The sequence below is a fragment of the Calidris pugnax genome, unplaced genomic scaffold (assembly GCF_001431845.1).
Source record: "Calidris pugnax isolate Ruff unplaced genomic scaffold, ASM143184v1 scaffold27, whole genome shotgun sequence".
NCBI lineage: Eukaryota > Metazoa > Chordata > Aves > Charadriiformes > Scolopacidae > Calidris > Calidris pugnax.
This window is the reverse complement of record NW_015090893.1, coordinates 5,446,501-5,458,867: the sequence shown is the minus strand read 5'-3', so window position 1 is coordinate 5,458,867 and position 12,367 is coordinate 5,446,501.

Here is a 12,367-nt window from a genome sequence, read left to right as displayed (position 1 = left end):
CGATGTATTTGTAAGTGCACTGAATTCTTTATTTTGCTTTGAAACTAAAATTGTGACAATGTTTCCCCTTTTCAGCCTTTATATACTGTAGGGTTATTTTTAAATTAAAATTGGATACTGGGAAAGTATTTCATAATTTGTAAATGCATCTTATTTTGCAAAAAGCAAATAGCTGTAACCCAGAGGTTCTTTTTCAGTATAACTATACTTATTCTTGCTTTACTGACTGATTTTCTATTTTGAGTACATTCCTATCTATAAGAGTTTTCAGAGTTTAAAACTGGCTTATGCACAAAATGAAAATCTTTAAAAGCTATAGAAAAACAAGTGACACTGAAGAAGCTATATTTTTTGTCTGATCTTTGTTTAAAAGAAATCTAAATACAAATTTTACAGCAGATGCAGTCAGTAACTAAATACTGTTTCCTTGGATTGTAGTATTTCAATATATGAAACATTGTATAACTTCCAGAATAGGAAGTTATACCAGCACATTAGAAATGTACTAGCACCTCTTGGTATTTAACAGCATATTTCAATATAACCACAAAGACTGCTTATGTTTTTTGAAAGGAGCTTTCCATGGGAAGGGCTGGTTCTCCACCTTTGTTTGATAGGAAGGGAATATGTATTTTTCCTAAAAAATGCTTTGTAGAGGCACAGGTATAATCAATAATAATGTTAATAATGTAAAGTTATATCTTAGAATAAATGTAATTACTTACAATTAATGTCAGTTCTTAACAATCCTGGTTATGGTCAAACACTAACCCAACAAGCAACGTAGATAAATAAAAAAGGTCTTTTTTATATATATATATATATATATATGTATGATATATACAGATCTATTTCTGTAGAAAATATAAATAATATACATTTCTCTATGTAACACTAATTTAAAGGAAATTAGGGGATGAGAGTTTCTTCCAGTATTTTTGGCTGTACTGCAATATGAAGAGCAGGAGCTGAAGTTGCTGTAAGACAGGAATTAGTATATGCAGAACGGGACACGGCAGGGGAGAAGGTGGGCAGTTACCTTGAGTTATCGCACTCTGGTAATACATTATTCAATACTGACCTAACTTCCTATGTATCCCAGTAGAAAGGATGGTCTGGTTTTAGCCCACAAACCCCTCGAAGGCACAGAGTGTAGCTTAGATTCCTCTTTAGTGAGTTCTGCGTCATCAGAAGTGCAACAAATAGAAGAACTAAGAATATCACTACATTATATCATAGTATGGTGGAAATTACAATTACAATTGTAGTCTTTATTATTATTATTGATCTGTTTTTTCCCCCCCTTCATTATTTTTTCATAATTTCTAAGCTAAATAAAAATCCTTCAGATTTAAGATATAGAAACTATGCAATGACAGACTAGATCAACCCCGGGATCATCCAGTGCTGTATTCAAACGACAGTCCTCACCAGAAGCGAAAGGAAGAGTTGGATAAATCCCGGAAATATGAAGATGGAAGTCCTCAATGCTCTTGATACAGCATTCTGTCCAGTGTTGTGATGCATCCTGTCACGTTACTAACTCAATGCCTTTCTCTTATACATATGCAAAGAGAATTCAGAGGTGACTTTGTCATTGCTTAGTTCATCACGATCCTGTTTCTCTTCCAGTTCATGACAAGAAAAGCATTCCTCATCTGCCTTCTTTATAGAAGTCATTCTTGCAGGATTTTCCTCTAATCAGTAAGCAATCAAAGCCTTTCAGCTCTCTGCATAAGTGCTGCCCATCACCTGGTTTTACGGAGAAACCTGTGAAGAAAATAGTCTTTATCCACAGGTAGAACAGGCCGAGACTTGGGCAGTAAAATGTTGTTTGCTGCCATCACTACAACATCACTCAGCCATGGCTGGAGTGGTGCTTGGGTACAAAGGATAAAGATCTACAGTTCATTTCCAGAGAGCAGTTGGATGCAAGTGATAGCAAGTGAGTGTCAGCAAAGTATTACTGGAAGTAGAAGTTAGTCACAAAGGAGACAGCCATGCTTTCTGAGATGCAAATCTTAATACAGCAAGTTTGACCAACAGAAACAAAGGAATCCAAAGAAACCCAAAGCATCCACACAAATGTAAAGTAGGAAACAGAATTCCATACATCCTGAGAGTCCTTTTGAAAAAAAAAACAAAAAACACAAAACAACAAACTATTCTAAGTCCTGTCGAAAACCAAAATACATGCAATCTTTCAAACACAGATGAGGAAAAAACCCTAACTTGTGTATTTAATGTAGTTATACAAAAGCAAGGCAGCACAAGTCATGGCAGAACTTCATAAACCACATAAAATGCATTTTTGTTGAATCACTTTGCAGCACATTTGGGTTTTTATCAAAGAGGTCATTAGTTCATGAAAACACAATCTAACTGTGATTGTGACTCGACTATTTTTTACTCCATAAATGAGTATTGTCTAATAGGCTTAAGATACTAAATTCTTTACATGCCTTAAGGAGCAAATAAGCCTTCTTTAGGCCATAAATAGTTACATATTCAAGCACTACTGCAAAGGCTTTTCTCCCTACCTCACTCCTGCTTTGTTTATAATAACGTTTTCATACGGCAAATAGAAATATTTTTTAATTTCAAACAATAAAATTAACAATCTAAAACTCTTTACTGGAATACTTATGTTTGCTATTCCTGTACCTTAAAAAAGCTTCATTACTGTATCTGAATGCCAGCTTTGCTTCGGTTAAAGTTAGGAGAAGTCAGCTTCTAACAGCTGGTATTTCTAAGGGCTGTAAACTCCGTGCTGATTTAAACTTCATGGAGGCATTTAGTTCCCAACAGAGAAGTGGGGAATAGCTGCCAGATTTAAAAGTGGGTTCTTAGCAAAGAAGTCACAGACTCTACCTGTATGTGAACCAAATCATAGAAGACAAATACTGAAACTGAAACTAAGTCCTTTCCTGTCTACTTTCATCCTCCTCATGTCTACCAAGAGATCCGACTCAACTACTGTTTAAGTCAATGCATAATGTTTGCAATCTCCTCAGGAAATTACATTCAAGAATTGTTAGTTCCACAGATGAGTCTGTGGGAAAGATTGGATTGTGATGGGGAGACAGTCTAGAAATGATCAGAAATAGACTACTTCTTCATCCAAACATTGGAATTTCACTGGATCAAACTTAATTTAAAAGGCAGAAATATCTTTGTATGAAGAAAATATGGGTTTTGGTCAATAAATGTAATCAATGTGCATTCTCAAGTTTGAATATGTTATACATTCCTTATGGGCTAAAATTTGCTATGCTTCCGCCCCCCCTCGGGTGAGTAAAAGCTTCTGTTTCCTTTCTGACCCAGTCTTCACACAAACCCCAACATTAATTGTTTGGTATGAGATATTAGAACTGAGCTGTAAACAACTATCTGCATAACTAAAGTTTCTAAGGTGTTACTGAGTTACACCAGATCAGCGACACAGCCCTGAGGGTGTAACTGAATAAAGAGTAGTTTTAGCGTGATGAATACGTACAGGGGAAAGCCAGAGCGCAGCCTCTGAATTATCTACTGGTCTATTGAATTGGTTCCTGTGCTATGTGCTGCCAAGAGCAGAATTTCTCTTTTGCTAAGTAATTTAATTCAAAACAGAAAAAAGAAAACATTGCAACTGTAAAAAAAAAAAAGTTGCACTCAATCTCTCAAAGTGAGCAAAACTTGTGCAGAGTGGTGTGTGACTGGTACATGGTGTCTTCTGTGGATGAAATTCCGTGATTCCAGTAACGGCAGCCAGGGCTCAAAACATGGACTAAGGCAAGAAATCACCTTATCTTCATATCTGTAAAATGCAGACCTAGCATGGAGGATCAGTGCATTCAACGTTACCTTTGGATTTTCTGAATCTTAACTAATTTAGTTACATTTCTAGGTAGGTTTTGTTTTAAGAAGTAAACTGCTAAACCACTCACAGGCAGAGTAAGACCTTAAAAACAGTCAATATGGTCTTTGTAAAATAGCTCATTTCACATTGCAGCAACCATAGAATTCCTATTTTCAAATTATTACTTCCCAATTTAAGAAATAACAAGCACATCACCTACCAAGTCTTGGATTTGGAATAGTTCAGATGTTTATGCTTCATTTGTACAACTGTCTTCCCAAAAAGGAGTCCTTTTCTGTTAAGGTGGACAGAGCCTTTGCTGACATAAGGCACTCTATGTGTCTGACAGCTGGAGTCAGACTTCATGATTTTAAGAGTAACTACAGTTTTTTTCAGGTAGATTTTTCAATCAATATGACAAAGCAGTAAGTTTTGCCCTTACTACTTTAAGGACTTTATTCTGATGTTACTTCCAACACCATAAAAGTGGAGTAATTCTACTGACACAAACAGAATAAGACCAAAGTGAAAGGAAAAAACTGGGACTAACTGGTGCCATACTTAAGCTGTTTTAAATACCAGGCTTTAAGCCCATGTGATAGCTCCATTGAAATAGTACTGTATTTCTTTAATTTAATATGGAACAACCTATTACAAAAAAAAAATTACATAAATTACCATAGGTTGAGATGCCTTAAAAAGACCAGCTAAGGAAAAGTAGAGCGTCTACAACGTTCAGTAATTGCATGAATTAAGGCAAACGTATCCTTAAATGCTATACTTAGGAATGCCTATTATAGTAATGTTTTTAAAGAATGAAAAGAAAAAACAAACCATCCTTTATGTGGCCTATGAAGGCAACATGAGGAAATTACAACAGTGAATAAAGGAGAAAACCCTCAGGGGTGCAGGAACTTAGAAGCCAAAAAGACCACAGATGTCTTTATAAGAAGCTCTACAGTGTACCTATTTGTGCTTCTATTCTGAGGGCATACACAATTTTTGTATCAGAAAATCACTTTGTGTTTGAGATCTGTTCATTAACAGCTCTTTACAGAGCAGTCACAGGAGCATTATTGTGTGCTTGAAATAAATTAAAAACACTGGGTAAATGTGCTCTATTCAGGACCAATAAGCAGCAAAAAAAGCTAAGTGAGTTTAAAATTCTAATTCCAGGTGCACTAGAAGTTAAGATCCGCATGACTCCAACATCCTACCTTTATTTCAAGATTGGAAAGCAATTTGCTCACTCACAAGGTATCATTTCCTTGGGGGCTGATCAAGGAGTCACAACTTCTATAAGTGAAGAGCTTATTCTTCTGAAATCACCAGGAGAATACTTGTGTCAGTGATGTGCAAACTGACACTTTTTCTCTCTACAAGTTCCATTTAAAGGTGCAGCAATCTCAAAACATCTCCCATGATACCCTCACAAGCTAAAAATAATTCCTGGAGATACTAAATTGAAAAAAGTAATTGGAAACTTCTGATTTTAGTACTAGAAGGAGAAGGCAAAACTTGTGGATTTTGTTACTTATATATTTCTGCAAGGAACAGTTTGGCCATTAAAATTATTCAGATAAGTGTCATTTGTCATGGTCTCTGAGAAGGCACCCTGACACACAAATCAAGACCCACATTCACCATCTGAGCCACATTCCTTATTGGCCACACTACTCACATTGCCCTAAAGGCTGGAGAGATGGTGAAGGTGTTGGCATGATTACAGAGAACACAGGTATCAAAGAGCAATATTTTTAATGCTGCTGAAGGACAGTGGGGCTTCTAGTTCCTTTACATCACTGGAACAGAAAAAATTTAATAACACTTGGACTTGAGTGCAACCCAAACACTTGCTGCTAAATGTACTTCAGCTGACACGTCATATTTAATGAAAGGCAAAACGTCACATGAAAATTAGCGTCAACAGAATCGGTAAGCAGACGGCGTTCAAGCCAGCACAACTCTGCTTTACATTGCTCCTGGGGCAGAGGATGAGGTGGGGGGTGGAGTTTCCCCAGGAATTGTCAGGGAATGGTTTTCCTCTGTCAGTTCTGATATTGCTCTGCATACTTTTCTAGCTAGTTAAATAAAACCTTGATAGGTTAGCTCAATATATGGCCACCAGTAGTGACACCACTGATGTGTCAGCCCCACTTAAGCTATTATTAATACAAATGCTTTCTTTAGATGGAATGCAGGTTCTTCTGTCCAGGAGGAATTCTGAGTAAGGTTTTTACCTCTGTGAAGTGCCGCGTGTCCCACGCCAAGGCTCAGTTTACATCTCTATGAAGGGACTGGCTGAAGGCTGCTGGGGGGATTCTCCAGTAGGAAAAACACAGAAAGGGCTGTGGATCAGACTCAGAAAAACTGGTTCTTGCACTAGAAAGCTTAAATGCAGAACTGGACAGAAAAATGATCCTACCTTCCCTCCCCTGTGAGGTTTTGGTCACCATAGATTAAACCAGACCGTTCATGTTAGTTATTTTTTTTATTTATTTAAATCAAAACATTAATTTTCCAAATAATCTTTTTTCTTCATCTTAATCCTTCTGGCCAATAAGAGAGTTGGTGCACTTAAGTAATAAAATGATGCTAGAGTTGTTTTCTGTACTGTATGTGCCAGGCAAATTCACAGACTAATTAACCTCATGACAAAGTAATTATGCAGAAAATGTAGTACGTAAAGGAGATGTTTCCACTCAGAACACTTGTGCAGGCAAATATGCTGAGAAGCCTCTGAAACAACCCATCATGCTACAAGCTGGATTAACAAATGTAATTAAAGTTTCCAAAACTGTTTATCTAAATATTGTATATATAAAAAGGATGGACTAATCTGTGGTGTACAGGTTGAGGAGGAGAGAGCTGGGAGAAAAAAAAAAGAGTACTTCGTAAATAAGAGCAAAAATTTGAATGCATAATATTTTACTGCAAGAAATAACTGAGGAGTTACAATATTGTAAGAAACACGTTTGTAAACTCTAAATATACCAAGGCTACCCAGTTTTACTGTGTGATTGTATGTCATATAATGCAGGAGATAACAGTGTGTTCAAGTACATCATGAAGCACTGATGAGTTGAAGATTCAGCACTAAGATAACATCTGATTTTCAGTCTTGTTGAGCTGCCAGTCAGTCATCAAATTAGATTGAGATAAATTGGGTCTAAATACCACCCATTAACTTTATTTGGTCCCTTTATGACCAGTATTTTCTCACTAGAAATATTTACAGAATCACAGAATATTCATGGTTGGAAGGGACCTTTGAGATCATCGAGTCCAACCACAAAAAAACCCAACCAACCAAACAAAAAAACAACAACAAAAAAACCCCCAACACACCCCACACCCACCCACAGACAGGCAAAAACCAACAAGAGAAACTTCAAAACGTAGTTGTCACTTTCTATTGCTAAGAGCAAAGTGGCTTACTTCAGAAAGAGCCTCGGGTAACTTACTGCCCACAAGTGTCACTCTCAGGAAGGTCCAAGGAAATATTTCCTTAAACATGTCTTTTATACCTTAGTTTGATCTCCTTGGCATCCATTTTGAACCAAATGGCTTGATCTTTCAGGCGTAATTGTGATTCTAGAGAAAGCACTTCTGTATCTACAGTTTATCAGCACTTTTAAAGTGGGACCTATTATCCTAGTTCTATTACTAATACCGTGACAGCTTAACCCTCCAGCTCATTACTGACAAAAATCAGTTCTAGCAAGCAAACCTGTTTAATTGAATAAAAATATCAGATGTTGCGTTTCCTTTGCTATAGGCCTTTGTGTGATGGTATACTTTCTAAATTTAAGTATGGCATAATATTCTAAATATATTTATAGTCAATTCACTTGAATTGGAAAACTTGTTGGGTACACATATTTCTTGCTTCTGGTTGGGTACACCTAAAATGTCCCCATAGTGCTAACAAACTGGCAGAATTTCTGCTGCCATCATCTTCTGCTTCTACATCTTTAAGTGGAAGTTAAACATGGGACATTTCATTCCCAGTTTGCGGACATAAGAACAGAGAAAACTGTCTCGCAGGTAATTAGTGACAGAACGAGAGGGAACGGCTTCAAGCTCCAACAGGGGAGGTTTAGACCGAACATTAGGAAGGAATTTTTCAGAGAGAGTGGTCGGACATTGGAACAGGCTGCCCAGGGAGGTGGTTGAGTCACCATCCCTGGCTGTGTTTAAGAGCCATTTAGATGTGGTGTTGGGGGATATGGTGTGGGGGAGAACTTTGTAGAGTAGGGTTGATGGTTGGACTCTATGATCCCAAGGGTCTTTTCCAGCCTAAATGATTCCATGATTCTATGATTAATTCCTGAAGTCTTTCTTGGCTATAATGGGGGGGCAGGAGATGGGGGGAGGATGTGGGCATTGTTATACACACAAAATAACAAAAAAAAGAAAACCCCAAGCCACAAACAAACAAAAAAATCAAAACCAAACAGGACAAGGTCATAAGTGTCTGATCTGGGAATGAACAGCATTGCAGCACAACTTCTAATTTTATCATCTCACCCTTCTAAAGGGTGACCTTCCCCACCACTGCAGGAGTGGAGCAGGCACTGAGCTGTGGGATAATCCTAAACCACCTGCGGAGCCCCCTCGGCAGCATCGCTCATTTGGAATGAAACAAAGAAAAAGGATACCAAATCCAGTATGTGTTCAGTATTTCCAAGCCAAACAAAGACTACTTGGGAAAAATAACTCTCAAGCAATTCCTAAGCATTTTAAGTAATTCCAGCTGCTAAATTTTACACTGAGTTTTTGAAGAGAATGGTGTTCATGCTTTAGGTGTGTTGGCCATACACTTCTATCTCATTACTTCTTTGCAATATGTGCAAAAATTTGCAGTTGCCTACTAGAAGCTTAAAGCTGGTAGGAAAGTCCTACTTTAATTAACAGAAAACAGTGTCCACAGAGCTCAGGGGGCTTCACTCATTTTGCAGAATATAAAAAATTGTCAGAGGCTTGTTAACACGAGAGGATAATTATGGAAACTCATACATAAGCATACCTTTCAGACAAATTGTCACTTTGTGGCCCTATTAAAACAACGTTTGGTACTACTATTACTAGTAAAGAAGTGCAAAGACTGAGGAGTGGGTGAACGCCTCTTTGCTAGTTCCATTCAGCAGTTGAGATTTAACTGACAAATTTTTCAAAGGTTAGAAGAAGCAAATCTATTTCATATATTCACCTGTAAGTTTTAAAGTAACACAGGCCACTTTCACTGTATCCTTAAAAAGGGGATTTCCCAAAGGCTTCAGCAGTGTCCGGGCCCACTCACCCATTTCTGTAGAGCACGACTGATCGGGAGGGACCTGGCTGTAAAGTTCATCATCTTGTTTCTAACGGCACATTTGAAATTTGTGGAAGTTTTCAAACCTAAATTCTGCATGCTAATTACTTAAAAGTAATTCAATGTCTTTTGTAATTGGCTCTAGCCTTTCCATTTCTGTCTCCACCTGACATAGTTTTTGTTGCGTAATTCTGTAAACTTGCCTTTCAGTTAAGCCTTTCTTTAAGATGAGACTATCAGTGAGAATACAGTGTTCCATACAAGATTATACACCTATTAAATGTAATAGCACTTTGAACATATTGTAATGACCGGTAGCACCAGATGGTGCAGTTACAGGTAGTATTACTAGTTCATTTTCAGTTATGAATTATCTATTTACTTTAACAAAATAAAATGTAACTGTTAGTTTTGCAGTCCACATTCTACTGGTTGCTTGTTTCAAAAGAAAATGGAAATGCTCTTGGATTTTCTGCCTCTGCCTTCGTAGCGGGTGTAGTCTTGGTAGGGAGTTACATACTCAGCCCCCACCCCCCAAAGCCAATAAATTAATGTTTGTACTATACTTCTTGATTAACAAAAGAAAAAAAGCTATGCTTGCATTGCGCTGATGAACATCTGTTCAAGACAGTTTTATGCAAATTCATGTTTCTAGTTTAATTTGCTGGGTGGGTGCAACATCACTAAAATTCTCTCCCCTTGGGAATACCACACCTATTGATATTCAAATAAGCTCGAGTTCTTCACCTCTGCCCCATTCAGCCTCTCCAAATGTTGATTTTCCTTCAACCACTCCCACACCTGTAGCTGCAATGAATGAGAATAAGCAATGCCCGTTGCAAAAATGGCATTGATTATGTCTATAAATCAAATGTAAGAATGCAAATTAGTATGCATTTTGGAAACAAGGAGTTTTACAAACATAAAACTTTAAAGATTTAGGTCTAAAGTGCCTGACACTTTTGTCCTAATATGTATCTTTAAAGAACGCTTACTTTTTGTCCTTTTTTACAGCAGTAATTATTTTTTAGTAATAGATTTTTCAGAAGAATTTTCAAGATAAACTACCTGATTTTACATCATTCCTGTGAGGTGAATGCAGATGCGTTGAGGGTTTTAGTGTGTGTGCTTTCTTTTTAAAGTGCCTGACACTTTTGTCCTAATATGTATCTTTAAAGAGCGCTTACTTTTTGTCCTTTTTTACAGCAGTAATTATTTTTTAGTAATAGATTTTTCAGAAGAATTTTCAAGATAAACTACCTGATTTTACATCATTCCTGTGAGGTGAATGCAGATGCATTGAGGGTTTTATTGTGTATGCTTTTTTTTTTAACTGATGAGAAAACTAAGGTGGCAGGGTCACCAGCTCAACATGACATTCAGCACCAGATGCACTGGAAAATCCTAACTCTCATTAATTTCATTTAAGGTTGTATGTACAACTTAGCTGACATAAGACATTCAAAATTACAGATGCTTTTAAAGACCTAAATGCGACTTTCCAAGGTCAGATGAGTCAAGACAGAACAAAAATGAGAATTCATAAGTTTCCTCCTCTGTGGCATGTTTTATAATTACTGATAGACGAGCAATAACCATACAAGGAACTCCAAGTGCAGTACAATTGCAAATTAATACACTTTGCAGAGGGATAAAGTCTACCTACTCTTCTTTTAGCTGGAATTTTCCAACCTCTTTTTGTTTATTCAGCAAAACCTGAACTCCTATTTTAAAGAGGCAAGGATAGCACTCACCTATCTGACAGGAGGATTAGCAAATCTTCATATACTCAAATACTCAAAGCAGCAACGAGCTAACATATAGTTTTCCACCACAATCCATATACAGCTGTAACAGTCTGGACACAATTTTCAGTTACCAAGAGGAAACCAGTGAGATATAGGACATTATAGTATGTACACTGAACCAGGATTAAGGGTATTTTAATTTGTTTCCTGATGCTGTCAAAATTCTCACATATGACCTTGAGAAGTTAATGATCTCACTGGAATTTACATTTGGAGACTCCAAACACTAATGTTTTCTGTTTTTTCTATGTATATTGTAAACTGTTCAAATCAGGGTCTGCCTTATTACATACTTATTACAGCAAAACTCCCCAATTAAGTAACAAAACCATCGTTGTTCTCCGAGTTTCTACAATATATAAATACACTAAGAATAATTTGAGTCTTCCAAATCATACAAGTCAATGTCAGGAGACATTCTATCTTGTTAAAGAGAATGTCAGGAGCCTCTTCATCCCACTTATTCTGCAATTGGTGAACATTCATCCACCTCACTGTGGGTAGAAACACCTCTCACTTTCAGAAGATATGATATTTTTATGCACACACTTATATGCAGCTGTTATTAAGAATGCAGTCACATCATTTTTTATTCTAATAGTGGGAGTACATAATCAGTTCAAGTGCTGCACTAGTAAGGAGAATTCAAGACAAATTATAAGTCATAGATAATTACTATTAATAGAAAATATGCCTCAAGGAGAATGGAGTTATTAGATAAACATCATTGCAGTGCTTAGTAGCTCAGGAGTAGATAAAAGAAAGGAGAATGAGTTGCTTTGGGATTCCTCCACCCTGTAGTAGTTGGTGAAGGGATATCTTTTTTTAGAATCCTTTCTGTTCCCAGCCACATAAATGCAGATTTCATTTTAGAAGAGGCACGAGAAGCTACAGAACAGTGCCATCTTGAAACACTGCAATATTTGGTATTGTTGCTGGAGATGTAATAGCTCCTCTGCCAAAGCAAAGGCTCACTCTTACTCTCACACACCTTTCTGCCTCAACTCCTCTTGGTTGAGCCTCCTTGCAGCAATACTGTTGAGACAGGAATTAGTTCTCAAAAGCAAGTATCTGTGTACTTGACCTGGCTGCTTAGATTTGAGTTTGTATAGAAGTGACATCATTTGCTTGCTGTTTTAAGTTTCATGCCCTGTACTGCAAAAAAAAAAAAAAAAAAAATCTTTCTGAGCATGCCCTTCTTCCTCTCAGCCCTATCTCAATTGGACAACAAAGCAAAGGCTCACTCTTACTCTCACACACCTTTCTGCCTCAACTCCTCTTGGTTGAGCCTCCTTGCAGCAATACTGTTGAGACAGGAATTAGTTCTCAAAAGCAAGTATCTGTGTACTTGACCTGGCTGCTTAGATTTGAGTTTGTATAGAAGTGACATTATTTGCTTGCTGT